This window comes from Lepidochelys kempii, chromosome 3 (genome assembly GCF_965140285.1).
Source record: "Lepidochelys kempii isolate rLepKem1 chromosome 3, rLepKem1.hap1, whole genome shotgun sequence".
In the NCBI taxonomy this organism is placed as follows: Eukaryota; Metazoa; Chordata; order Testudines; family Cheloniidae; genus Lepidochelys; species Lepidochelys kempii.
In genome coordinates this window covers 199278927-199293261 of record NC_136382.1, presented here as the reverse complement: position 1 = coordinate 199293261, position 14335 = coordinate 199278927, and the positions used below count along the sequence as shown (strand labels likewise).

Genomic DNA, 14335 nt, shown 5'->3' with positions numbered 1-14335 from the left:
CCACACATTATCACAGCTGCAATGGGTCCATTAAAGGCCCAAATACAGATCCACAGAGCACAATCACAGAAATGCACACCTGTCCAGATACCTATAAAAATAAATGTGTAAAAACAGACTCCCACACCAACATGCAGATACACACGTGTATTCATGTGTACACATCTAGCATGCCCTAACACATATACTTCCTCATTATTTATTATTACAATTGTTGTTTAGTGCCTAGAGACCCCAACTAAGATCAGGGCTCCAGGGTGGTAGGTGCTGGACATGCACATAAAAAGAGAGAGTCTGCAACAAAGAGTTTATAATGTAGCTAGACAAAGGTGGGGAGAAATGTATGATACATTGGCTCTTCTGCAATTACTAATCAACAGCATTCACTTTTTAAGAAAAAAAACATTTCTTTTAGAGTTCCCTTCTCTTTTAAAAACCTGTTATGAAATGAATACACACACATTTTATGTCAATTTTTTTGTGCGCAAGCCAGCAAAAGGAATAAAAGTCAGAGTTAGGCTGCAAATTTTACTCACACAGGTATACACACATGTGGCAGTACACGCACCTCCCTACACAAAGACACGGAATCTCATACAATGCATGCATGCACACACTTGCCTACACAGAGACACTTTTTCATACACTTTTCCAGAGGCTGCCTAAATCACCCAACTGGGAAGGGAGGAGATGGGCTGGAGGGGAAAAGATGCTGGGGTGGGGGTGGGGGGTTGTGGGGGTGGAGGACTGGGAGGGAAAGAGGCCAAGGACGAGAGCATGGTTGGGGTGAGAGGGGGCAATGAAAGAGAGAGGAGGGTGTGGGAGATATGTGGGGTGGATGGGGATGCAGGGGGAGGAGAAGGCTACAGGTGCAGGAGGATGTGCGGGGCACAGGGGTGTATAGGGATATAATGGGAATGCAGCAGTGTATGGAGGAGAATGGGGCTCAGGGTATGGGGGGTGAGGGATGGGGGGGGTGGCTCTGGAAGGTGGAGAGAATGGGTGGGAGAGCACTGTAAGGGGTACAGGGCTGGGATGGGTAGGTGTGGGGGGCAGGATGAGATGGGACGGACGGGGGTGGGACAGGGAAGGATACGGTGAGGAGGGGCAGGGGGTGGGGTGGGGAGGGATTCAGTGATGGGGGATGGGGGTGCAGCCCCATTCCCAGCACTCGGGGATGGGGATACACATACCTCCAACTCCTGAGTAGGGATGCAGTGACGGGAATGAGGGGGCAACAGACCATGGTTCACAGCCGGGCACGCGCCGCAGCTCGAGCCCAGCCACAGGAGGAACGTGAGGAGAAGGGGGCCGGGCAGCAGCAGGAGAGGCGTGCGCCATGCGACCCCTCAACAGCCATCTGCTGAGTGATTGTGAGTGGCACTAGCTCCTCCCCTGTGCTGACCCAGCCAATGGGAGCTGCACCTGGGGGCGGGGTGGGGGGGAGCAGCATGAGGACCCGCCCTGGCAGCCCGTAAGGCGAGGAGCCGGACATAGAATCATAGAATATCAGGGTTGGAAGGGACCTCAGGAGGTCATCTTGTCCAACCCCCTGCTCAAAGCAGGACCAATCCTCAATTTTTGCCCCAGCTCCCTAAATGGCCCCCTCAAGGATTGAACTCACAACCCTGGGTTTAGCAGGCCAATGCTCAAACCACTGAGCTATCCCTCCTCCCTAAATGCCAGCTGCTTCTGGACCCGGGAGTTGTGACACTAGCAGGGAGCCTGCAAGCTCCGCTGCAGCACCACGAACTGGATGTTCAACGGCCTGGTCAGTGGTGCTGACCGGAGCCATCAGGATTCCTTTTCGACTGGGTGTTCCAGTCCAAAAGCGGACACCTGGTCATCCTAACCCCCAATGGTAAAGACACTAATTGGACCTGTAACCCGACTTACATCCAATGCTTGGAGTGAATGGCAACTATGGTACAGTGGAATAGTGTTGGGGTGCAGGTTGGTTGGGATGCACCGGCAGAGCTCAGGGTGAAGGAGAGTTGAGGTCCACTGGGCCACTGGCAGAGCTGCGAGGTGCAGGGGGTTGGGGTTCACTAGCACAGCTGTGGCTGCAGGGTGCTTGCGATGCACTGAAGTTGCTGAGGGGTTGGAGTCGGGGTGAAAGTAATTTAGGGACTTACTGATACACAAGGTGGCTGGGGTCCTTGGCAAGGTGTGGGGAGAGGGAAGAGGGGCTCTGGGCCCCCGAGAAGGGGCAGAGCCTTGGGTGGGGGGGCGAGGTCTTGGACGGAAGGGCCAGGTGTGGGGGACAAACTCCCGCAGCCAGCCCTTCAGCGCTGCCTGGCCTGTGCCACCTGGGGCTCTGGCGGTGATTTAAAGGGCCCAGGGCTCCCGGCCACTGCTACTGCTCCAGTAGCCAGAGTTCTGGGCCCTTTAAATCTCTGCCAGAGCCCCCAGCCCTTTTAAATTGCTGGGCCCTAGTGCAGCTGCCCCCCGCCCATCAGTGGCTCCGCTGGTATGATTGGCTTGTCTTAGCGGTACGCTGGACCGGACCGGCTTATTTTCACCTCTGGTTGGAGTGTAGGGTGGCTGAGGTGCACTGACAGAGTTGGGAGTTGGGGGGGGGGGCACTGGCTGAGCTGGAGGGTGCATGGGGGGATGCAGAAAGGTATTTTTGTAATTGTCTGTTTCTTCCTTGCTTCTATGAAGAAAGTACTGCAAATAACATGAGTTGCCACCTGCATTTGTCCCCTTTCCACAATTCAGTGCTTAGGGTGGTGGCTCAAGGAAACAAGCAAGTGTAGTTATACATAAGCCAGGCAGAGTCAGGAGAAGTGGTAGCATAACGCAGACAGCAGTGTCTGGAGAGAATCCCTTCTCTTCCGGCGAAATTCCATCCCTCCTTACTTCCTGAATTCATGTTCAGTGCACTATGCGGAGGGTGGTTCATGCTGGAGTTTGTGGTGCTTTGGCTGATTCACGAGTGCTTGTTCTGCTTGACTTGGCTGTTTCTTCATCTTCAGAAATGCAGCGCTGGGAGGGGAGGAACTGGATATAGGCAGTGGGGAGAGAACAGGTGGCATCAGTGGCAGGATTCTCAAACTACTCTGAAAGGAGCAGCTCAGTTTGAAATTCAGTTGATCAGAGCAGCTATAAAAATGTCTCCACATTCTGAGACTTGTTAATTTCTTGCACATTGGGCAAGCTGCCCACACTTTAAAGGTATGGAAGCTGGTACTTTCAGCATCCTTTAACAGCTCCATCTTGCCCTCTGCATGGTTTGTGTTCCTGAGCATCTTAGAAAAATTGCTGCTGTTCGAGCCGATGTATGTGTGCTTACATGAGTTTTCAAGATATGTAAGTCTCACATAATGGAGGGCAGGATTGGATCCTACAAGCAAACTATTTCTGCTTTATTATGCATTCCTTTAATCTTTGTCATTCTTTAAGCAGCAGCTTTTTCTTCACTTTTGCCAGTACCATTGTAGGGATTTGTATCAGAAAATTTAAAGTCAGAACACATTTTTTTCACAGAGTAATTTGTTAAAATGACAATAAAGTATGTGAAGTTATATGCATTTGACTAGAGATCTAGCTTTAATGTTGTGATACTGATGAAAATGAATAGAAACAAGCAATTGCTTCCTAAGAAATAACTATACTCTTGCTAATAGCCTTCTCTGAAAAGTATTTTGCCACTGGCATCAGTACATTGTCCACCTTCTGATGCAGTTCTACATAATCCCAAAACAGGAGTTTGACAGTGAAAAGATACCGATGAGGTACACAACCTGTTAAATGTACTTTAAATTAATTTGGGGGATTTACAGAGGGATGAAACCAGACTATTTCATTACTTTGCAGAGAGGTAAAATCACGTTGGGCAATCTCATCATAAATTTAAAAAAGTCAGTTTTTGATGAGATGATAAAATTGTGCTATATACAGCCATAAGTGTTCTATGTATCTTGCTCAGGAGTAGCATAAATCCTGCATACTATTTAAGAAAAAATACATAGTCAGTGAATTTCCTGTCAGAATGTGCTGATTTTGGCAACTTGCCCAGAGCTAAACTCATTGTAATAAAAACTCCTGGACTGGAACATGGTGCCGTTTGTTATTCACCTCCGGAGTTGTTTTTGTAGTATATAAACCCAAAGCAAACAGCTGTCAGTTTGAAAACCTCTGAAGAGCCCTGTCGCTAGGCATTGCTGAGCTCTCTTGCTTCCGTTCTTTGAAGAACATGTCAGCTGGGCCCTGGCAACTAGCAGTGGAGGCTGGGTTTTCAGAAGCTGAAAGCATTGGATTAGAACAACTTACATCTTTTGACTTTGTACTGAATCATTGGATTGAAATCACTTTGATAGATGCTTTTTGAGGATTTTGTGGGGGTTTTGAGGTCCATGGAATTATATGTTGGATTTCTTGCCCTTTAGTTTTGGACTTATTCTAGCAGCTAGTTTTAAGTGGCAGTAAGGCCATGAAACCTAGACTTACCATATCAGTAGGGAGTTGCTGAAAAAATGAACAGGAGTCAGGATGTAGCTATTAAGTAAATCTCACCAAAAGAAATATCCCTTCACAAATCAAATTATGGGGTAACTTCAGGAGCTAGCTGTAGTTTCCTGCATGTGCAGCCTCATATGTCATGTCTCAGTATCCAAGGAATAGCACAGCTGGGTTGATGAAGAAATTAATTTTTGGTTTCATTAAAATAAGTAGTCTACATGCAACATAATGTAGGATACTTGTTTTTCAGTTAGGATCTTGGTTAAAACTTAACTCCCCCATCTCTAATACTCTAAGAGCTAAAATGGCAAAGCAGTTCTATTATTCTCTTAATCTTAGTCTAAAATGTCTATGTTAATAAAGCTAGTGATTGATTACACAGAAAAAATTAAAGATGATGTTGAAAATTTTAATGACCGTATATACTCGATCATAAGCTGGTTCGTTTATACCAGGGGTCTCAAACTCAGTTTACCTTACGGCCAGTGCCAGTCCTCAAAACCTCCCAGCAGGCCAATAATGTCACTGAAGATGGTGTTCAGAAAAGAAAACGTTTATATTGTATTTTTTATTTCGAATTTCTTAGGAATAATAAAACTGTTGTACAACTTTATACAATTCTTCACTTAGTGTTTGCCAGACACCTGGCAACGCTTCAGTTCTGTCAGTTTGTTGATGTTTGGCCTCAGTGACTGAGCAGTTGAAACCTTCAGGATTGCAGCAAGGCGTGTATCAGCTAGTTGTGTTCAGTATTTTGACTTGTTTATATTCATTGTGGAAAAAAGTGATGCTGCCTCCATGGCTGACTCTGCCCGGCAACTAATGATGCTGCTAGTGGTGTTCCCCAAGGGTCAGTCCTAGGACCAATCCTATTCAACTTATTCATAAATGATCTGGAGAAAGGGGTAAGCAGTGAGGTGGCAAAGTTTGCAGATGATACTAAACTGCTCAAGATAGTTAAGACCAAAGCAGACTGTGAAGAACTTCAAAAAGATCTCACAAAAGTAAGTGATTGGGCAACAAAATGGCAAATGAAATTTAATGTGGATAAATGTAAAGTAATGCACACTGGAAAAAATAACCCCAACTATACATACAATATGATGGGGGCTAATTTAGCTACAATAAATTAGGAAAAGATCTTGGAGGCATCGTGGATAGTTCTCCGAAGATGTCCACGCAGTGTGCAGCGGCAGTCAAAAAAGCAAATGGGATGTTAGGAATCATTAAGAAAGGGATAGAGAATAAGACACAGAATATCTTATTGACCTTATATAAATCCACGGTATGCCCACATCTTGAATACTGCATACAGATGTGGTCCCCTCATCTCAAAAAAGATATATTGGCATTAGAAAAGGTTCAGAAAAGGGCAACTAAAATGATTAGGGGTTTGGAATGGGTCCCATATGAGAAGAGATTAAAGAGGCTATGACTTTTCAGCTTGGAAAACAGGAGACTAAGGGGGATCTGATAGAGGTCTATAAAATCATGAATGGTGTGGAGAAAGTGAATAAGGAAAAGGTATTTACTTGTTCCCATAATATAAGAACTAGGGGCTACCAACTGAAATTAATGGGTAGCAGGTTTAAAACAAATAAAAGGAAGTTCTTCTTCACTCAGTGCACAGTCAGCCTGTGGAACTCCTTGCCTGAGGAGGTTGTGGACTATAACAGGGTTTAAAAGAGAACCAGATAAATTCATGGAGGTTAAGTCCATTAATAGCTATTAGCCAGGATGGGTAGGAATGGTGTCCCTAGCCTCTGTTTGTCAGATGGTGGAGATGGATGGCAGCAGACAGATCACTTGATCATTACCTGTTAGGTTCACTCCCTCTGGGGCACCTGGTGTTGGCTGCTGTCTGCAGACAGGGTACTGGGCTGGATGGACCTTTGGTCTGACCCAGTATGGCCATTCTTATGTTATGTTCTCCATGTCTGATTCTGCCTGGCAACTAATGATGCTGCCTCCATGGCTGACTCTGCCCAGAGACTCGTGATGATATCTCTGTCCCTCTCCCCTAGCCAATGGGAGCTGCGGGGGCGGTGCCTGCAGCAGACAGAGCCAGCCGCGTGGCTGCATGCGTCTCTCCTCCGCGGGCCGCAGTGGGGAGGTTCCCAGGCTGCAGATGCCCTGCGAGCCGGGACTTTGAGACCCCTGGTTTATAAGCTGACTCCCCTCCCCAAGATGGATAAGTAAAAATGGCAAATTTTTATGACCCATTCATAAGCCAACCCTATAATTCAGGGGTTGGCAAACTTTGGCTTCCGGCCCATCAGAATAAGCCGCTGCTGTGCTGAGACGGTTTGTTTACCTCGAGCGTCCGCAGGCACGTAGGCAAACCTAAGTAAACAAAATGTCCTGGCCCGCCAGCAGCTTATCCTGACAGGCTGGGACAGGAACTGGTGGGGAAATTTTTTGGAGGGGAGAAGCTGGGGGTCGGGGAGTAACCCCTGTGACCACGCCCCACATGACCCCACTGCTAACCCAGGACCTCCCCACATGATCCCTCCCTGTATAATCCCTCTCCGCCCCACCCCTAGCCTGGGACTCCCCACGCTCTCCCCATCCCATCCCTTCCCACCTTACCTGGGGAGGGCCAGGGGAGGATGTCTCTGGCTTGGACGGAGCTGCTCCAGCAGGCTGGGCGGTGGGGCCGCAGCCTGCCAGCTCTGGAGCTGCAGCTGCTGCAAAGGCTGGCGGGAGAGAGATAAAAAGAAAGACTCTGGCCCCGCCTCTTCCCTTCTGGCTGTGCTGGCTGTGCTGCCTCTCCTTGTCCCCCGTTGGGGGAGTGGCTGTGTCCCACCTCTCCCCACTCTATACCCGTTCATAAGCCGACCCCCTTCTCTGATGCTTCCCTTTTTTACTAAAAAAATTCGGCTTATGAACGAGTATATACTGTATGTTGTAAGTTCTATGAATTGCTGCAACATCACTGATATCTTTGGCTAAGATGCCTGGTGGCTGCTTGGAAACTACGGGAAGCTGCCTGGACTCCAGGTACGGAGTTCGCAACAAGGCTTCCGCCTGCAGCAGGGAACCAAGAGCTTAGGCGGCAGCTGGGCTCCTGGTGGCAGGGAGCTGAGAGCCCAGAGCGCAGCCAGGCTGTGAACAGGGAGCTGCCTGTGGAGCTGAGAGCCTGGGCTCTCAGCCACCCCTTCCCCCCACACTCTCCCTCTTAAGTCAGTGGAAGCACTTCTGGTGAGGATGTGCACCACCAGCAGAAGGAGGGTAGTATGAACATACAACCACCACAACAATTACTGTGGTGATTGTAAGTTGACCTAACATAAGCTGATTTATACCTATTTAGGGCATGTCTACACTAGAAATGTGACATATACTCTGATGAGCTGGAAAAAGGAATAAAATGTTGTGACCTACTTTAACATCATCTTACATACCTCTGTTGTTTCTCTTGCTACACAGGGCTCTTTGGAGTAGTGTGTGTGCATGTATGCTACTCCAGCTTCAGCCTGGTCCATATTAGAGAATCAAAGAACCCTAGGGCTAGAATGGACAGCCAGGGTCACTAGTCTAATCCCCCTGCTAACATGCGGGATTTATTGTATCTAAACCGTCCAAGACAGATGGCTGTCCAGCCTCTTTTTGAAAACCTTCAATGAAGGAGATTCCGAGACTTCCCTGGGCAGTTTGTTCCATTGTCCTGCTGTTCTTACAGTTTGGGAATTTTTCCTGAGATTTAATCTAAATCTACTGGGGCTGCCAAGCAATTACAAAAATAATCATGATTAATTGCAGTTTTAATCCCACTGTTAAACAATAATAGAATGCCATTTATTTAAATCTTTTGAATATTTTCTACATTTTCAGATATATTGGTTACAATTACAACGAAGAATACCAAGTGTACAGTGCTCACTTTATATTATTTTTGGTTACAAATATTTGCACTGTAAAAAAGATAAACAAAAGAAACTATTTCAATTCACCTCATACAAGTACTGTCGTGCAATCTCTTTATCATGAAAGTGTAATTTACAAATGTAGAATTTTTTTTACATAACTGCACTCAAATAAAACAATGTAAAAATTTAGAGCAGTGTTTCTCAAACTTCTTGTGCTGGTGATTCCATTTGGACTTAAAAAAAAAATAGTGACACCCCCCCCCCACCACTACAAAAAATTGTGATTCCCTGGCTTGAGCCCCCCTCGGGGCAGGAGTTCTGGCTTTCAGTCCCCCTCGGGACATGGGGCTCTGTCCTTCAGCTCCCCCCGCCCCCTGCGGAGCTCCGATCTTCAGCTCCCCTGCTGCTTCTGGGGCTCAGGGCTTCATCCCCACTTGGGTCTCCATGCTTCAGTCCCCCTTGGGCCAGGGGGCTCCGGCCTTCAGCCCCCTGTGGAGCTCTGACCTTCAGCTCCCCTGCTGGCTCGGTGCTTCAGCCCACCCTTGGGTCTCCAACCCTTAGACCTGCTCGGGGCACGGGGCTCCAGCCCCCCATTGTTTATGGAGTGTGATTAACGTGTTAAAGAAATTAACATGTTAATCATGCTGTGAATTAATCCTTAATTGACAGACCTACTGCAAAGTGAAAGATCAGTTGGAAGTGACAGAGGAGTAAGACCTGCTTGGATTGGTTGATGACTATGAGCTGCCAATAGGATGCAGCTGTGAAAAAGGCTAATTCAATCCTAGGATGCATCAGGCAAGGTATTTCTAGTAGAGACAGGGAAATGTTATTACCATTGTACAAGGCACTAGTGAGACCTCATCTGAAATACTGGGTGCAGTTCTGGTCTCCTGTGTTTAACAAAGATGATTTCAATCACAGCGATCTTGGAGTCACTGCGCACCTGATTGATTCTGCATGGACACCGCAGTCGTTTGCTTTAATAGTAACGCATACTGAAAAGAGACAATATGCTGAAACGTGTAGAGTGTTTCTTGGGTGTTGCATGGAATATTCAATAAAGATATGGAATATTCAAGAAAAGTTAACAATTAGTACTAACAGTTCGATCAAAACTGCTATTAATTGTGATTAATTTGTTTTGAACTAATCGCTGAGTTAACTGATTAATTGACAGCCCTAAAATCTGCTGTACTGTTGTTTGAACCCATTGCCTCTTTTCCTGCCCTCTGTGGCAAAAGAGAACAACTTTTCTCCATCTTTTTTATGGCAGCTTTGCAGGTATTTGAAGACTGCTATCATGTCCTCCCTTAATCTCCTCTTTTCCAAACTAAACATACCGAGTTCCTTTAGACTTCGCTCATATGGCTTGCCTTCCATTCCTTTGATCATCCTTGTTGTTCGCCTCCAGATCCTTTCCAGTTTCTCTACATCCATTCTATATGGCAGTGACCAAAACTGGATACAGTACTCGTGCTGAGGGCTAACCAGCACCGAGAAGTGCGGTACTATCACCTCTCATGACTTGCATGACTCATGACTGTTAATGCAACCCAAATTTGCATTTGCTTTCTTTGCAACAGAATTATATTGTTGAGGTTGTGATCATCACAGCTCCCAGATCCTACTCAACAGTGCTGCTGTCAAGTAAGTTATCTCCCCATTCTATAATTTGTGCATTACATTTTTCTTCCTTAAGAGTAGCACCTTACATTTGTATTTGTTGAATTTCATTTTGCTGTCTGTAGCTCAGTTCTCCCATTTATCAAGATCCCTTTGAATTTTAGTTCTATCCTCCAAAGTTTTTACAAAACCCTTTCCCCTCCACCCCCAGCTTTTTTGTCACCTGCAAAATTGATCAGTATGCTCTCTATTCCTACATCTAGGTCATTAATAAGGATGTTAAACAACACCGAAGTTGCACCAATGAAAATAAATCAATCTAGTTAAACTGGTGCAAATTGATTGTAATACCAGTGTACCTTGTCTAATACAAACAGGCCCTTAGACTTAATTCCTGTGTGCCAAACTCAGCAGTAATGGGGTTCATGAGAAAAGGTGGTTGAACAGGTAAACTAATTTGTTGAGAAGTATGAGTATGTCAGTGATCTTAAGAGAGTCATTGTCGTTATAATCTACGTGTTGAGGGGATAGGCAGGATGTGTAAAATATGTGTGTTTAGACTCCTGGGCGCACTTGAGACTCTAGACTGGATTTAGAGGAGAGTCTTTGTTCTGAGTGAAACTTGAAAGCATTAAAAACAACATCAGATGTATCTCGTTGTTTTTAAAGCTACACATGTATCTAGAAATCTTTGGTTACACAGTAGATAATGATTGTATCTGACAGGCATATCTACTAGTTGGGATTAGATTTAAATAAATTGCATGTAACTTTCTGATTCTGTTAGAGTTCTTACATTCTCTTTAATTTAAATAACATTTAAAAATTACGCATAAAGTTAGGGTTCCCCTGAGATATCTGTATATGCTGCATCCCATATTTGATGATTAAACAACATCAAGCAGTCTCTCTCTTGATTTTAGCAGATCTAATTGTTTAAAGGTTCAGATGGAAGACTTCAGAAATTGAAAACATGAGTTGTCATTTAGCTCTGAGCTTTTTTTGTAGTCACTGTGCTCTTTTGTATAATAAAAAACACATAAAACTTTGTAACTATTTTTATCTTCAGTAATAGTTGTGTTTAATGGAACATATTTATTCCTTTGCAGAGAATCCCACTTAAACCATATTTTGTCCTGGCCCTCTGCACAGAGTTGAATCTTGCCCAATATGAATGCTTTGAACTAGCGAGGTCTTAATTGGTCCTAGCAAGACGCTTCTCTTTTTAGTTCTTGTTTGTTAGGATTCTTCTTACTGAGCCGTGGATTCATATTTCACAAAAGGCTCATACTGCTGTAATATAGCATGAGGAGGATCCTGTGCTTTTATTCCATTATATTATCAGTCTAAGAAAACATAAAGGGACTGTAAAAGAGTGGTTCAGTGGATTAACACATTAGTATTTTACCGCTGAGGATTTTAGCTGAAATTCATTTCAGGTGTAGTTTACAACGGATATTTGCTTATGACATGAAATCTTCATGCTTTGGGACAAGGCAATTCATGTACCAGATAAGACTTGGTACTGCAATGTCAATGATATTACCAGATGGGATTATGGTGCGTGAGGCTAGCTTCCCCGGCCTCTCCCTCACAGCCTCAGCTCACTGCGCTGCTGCGGCCTGACTCGGAGCTCTGAAATGCGTGGTACGTGGCTGGCTCCAGACGGGCGGCGCGGCTGTCGTGCCGCCAGCCACCGGTGCTCTAGGCAGTGCAGTAAGGGGGCATGGAGTGGGGGGGTTGGATAGAGGGCAGGGGAGTTCAGGGGGCAGGGTGTTCAGGGGGTGGGGGTGTGGGTAGGGGGCGGGGCGGGAAATGGGGGGGGTTGAGTAGGGGCAGGAGTCCCGGGGGCAGTCAGGAAGGAGGAGGGGTTGGATGGGGCAGCAGGGGGCAGTCAGGGATGGGGATTCCAGGGGTTGTCAGGGGACAGGGAGCCGGGGGGAGGTGAATGGGGCAGCAGTCTCAGGGGGGCCATCAGGGAACATCGGGAGTTGGATGGGGCAGGAGTCCTGGGGCGGGAAGCATCAGGGGGTGAGAAACAGGGCAGGGGATAGGGGGCAGGGGCTGGGCCACGCCTGGCTGTTTGGGGAGGCACAGCCTCCCCTAACAGGCCCTCCATACAATTTCCGAAACCCGATGCAGCCCTGTGGCCAAAAAGTTTGCCCACCCCTGATATAAAATGATATAAATGTTAAATAGCATAGGGCCAATTCCTGTGGGATCCCACTGCAAAACCACCTATGAGATGAAGATTCTCTGATGACAATTACATTTTCAAACCTATCAGCTAATTTTTAATCCATTTAATGTATACCATGTTAATTTTATATTGTATTTGTTTTTTAATCAAAATGTACCAGCTCAAATGCCTTACAGAAGTCTGTGAATATTCCATCAACACTGTCACCTTTATCAACCAAATTTGTCATCTATCAAAAAAAATATTGAGCTAGTTTGGCAGGGTTTGTTTTCCATAAACCCATGTTGATTGGCATTAATTACATTACCCTCCTTTAATTCTTTATTAATCGAGCCCTGCATCAGTCCCTCCATTATCTTTCTGGGAATCAACATCAGGTTGACAGGACTTAATTACTCAGGTCATCCCGTTTACCCATTTTTAAAAATGTTACATTAGCTTTCTTTCAGTCCTCTGGAGCTTCCCCAGTGCTCCAGAAATTATTGAAAATCAACATTAATGGTCCAGATAGCTCTTCAGCCAGATCTTTTAAAACTTGTGCAGGCAGGTTAGGTGGATCTGCTAGGATCTGTTGACTTAGAAATGTCTAACTTTGGTAGCTTCTGTTTCTCATGCTCCAGAGATACTAGTGGAATGGAAAAAGTGTTATATCACCATATGATGAGACTATATCATCAGTTTTTTTTCTCAATACAAAACAGAAATATTTATGTACTTCTGCCTTTTCTATATTATTCTGCAGGATGCCAGAGATAGCTGAGTATACAGGTGTACAGTCTGTAAAAACGTGTATTTTTGAGTTGTTTAAGCTTGTCTGGGAGATGGAATAGACATTTTAGAATAAAGCGTAGTAATTGAAGTTAGTGCATTTTAAAACCAATCTCAGTATTTGCCAAAGTGAACAACAGTTTAACATATTGCATATTCAAAAGAGTGAATTTTTCACCATAGCTTCCTAGCTGCACACACATAGATGTAAATCCAGCGACTCTACATTGTCTTCTGTGGAGAGCAGAATTTGCCCCATGAAATTTATATACCATGGGTCACCTCGTGTATTAATGAGCTACGTGCACATTGTCCTCTTCCCATATGGCAGCTTTCTGTCTTCCTCCTGGCCTCATCAGTGGAATCATTAGCAGAGTCTGGGATCTGGGTGTGTGGGTAAGGTAGAGGGGAATAGTATAAAGTATCTGTGGACAAATTAAGATAGCCTGTAGTTATATTTAACTGTTCTGTGGCACCTACCTCATGCTGTGTACTTTTTACCACAACATCAGCAGCCTGCAGAGTCCCTGAAATCAGTTGGAGTTTTGCTATCAGAGAGCTGGGGTAATGGCAGAAGGACACACGATCTTTGTACCAATGGTTCTGAATTCCATTGGGTCTCAGAGAAGCAGGGATTCTGCATAATAAATATGCTTTTTCTGTGAAGGAACTACCCCTCACTATTCACAGAAAAATTGAGGGAACTCCTCAACAGGGAAACCTTCAGAATTTTCTGTGCTGACATGTTTGTGGAGGGGAAGGGAATGGGTGTTGTACAAAGGCATAGCGTGGCCCTATATATCTGCAGTCTCAGATTTCACTTTTCTAGATTAGTCTCTGATAATGAGCTTATTTGGCAAGAATAGTTTGTTTGTATAGCATAGTATGTAGAAATCAGCAAATAAAAGGTTAGTGTGATATGCCCTTTTGTGGTGTTAAGTGTGTGACCAAATCGAAACAGTAAGTTCTTCCAGAAGGGAAGGCGATGTGATTCTAGTGATCTTCATGGTGAAGCACAGTGGTTTTCCTTCTTCACTGCTAAAAAGGAAGTGGAGAACTCCCAGTGGTGTGAAGGCACTACGAGGTTGACAGATTGGGGAGATGTACACCAGTCCACAACTGGGAATCAAGGTGAAAGGAAATACTGTAACACATTTTATTGTAAGCCTTAGGTGTGTCTGAAAAGTTAGAAGAGTGGAGTTGGCTAGGAGGGGGAATAGATTTGTCTGTTGAACCAATCAAACTTTACCTTCATTGTAATTTTTTCTGGCTTCTTCGAGCCATTGTTAAGGGAAAATCTGTACAAGTTTTAAGGCTTCTGGGAAAATGGTCAACCGGTGGGAGTGTAAGAGAGAGAAATATGTTACTTCTGAAAATTGATCAATTTGCAAGCATAACACATCTGTAG

At 45.1% G+C, this 14335-nt stretch overlaps 1 protein-coding gene across 1 annotated transcript in view; it reads left to right on the top strand.

The window, feature by feature from the left end:
* The window catches only part of MACROD2 (mono-ADP ribosylhydrolase 2), a 1318211-nt gene that overhangs the window by 193358 nt on the left and 1110518 nt on the right, over window positions 1-14335 (top strand). The window lies entirely within an intron of this gene.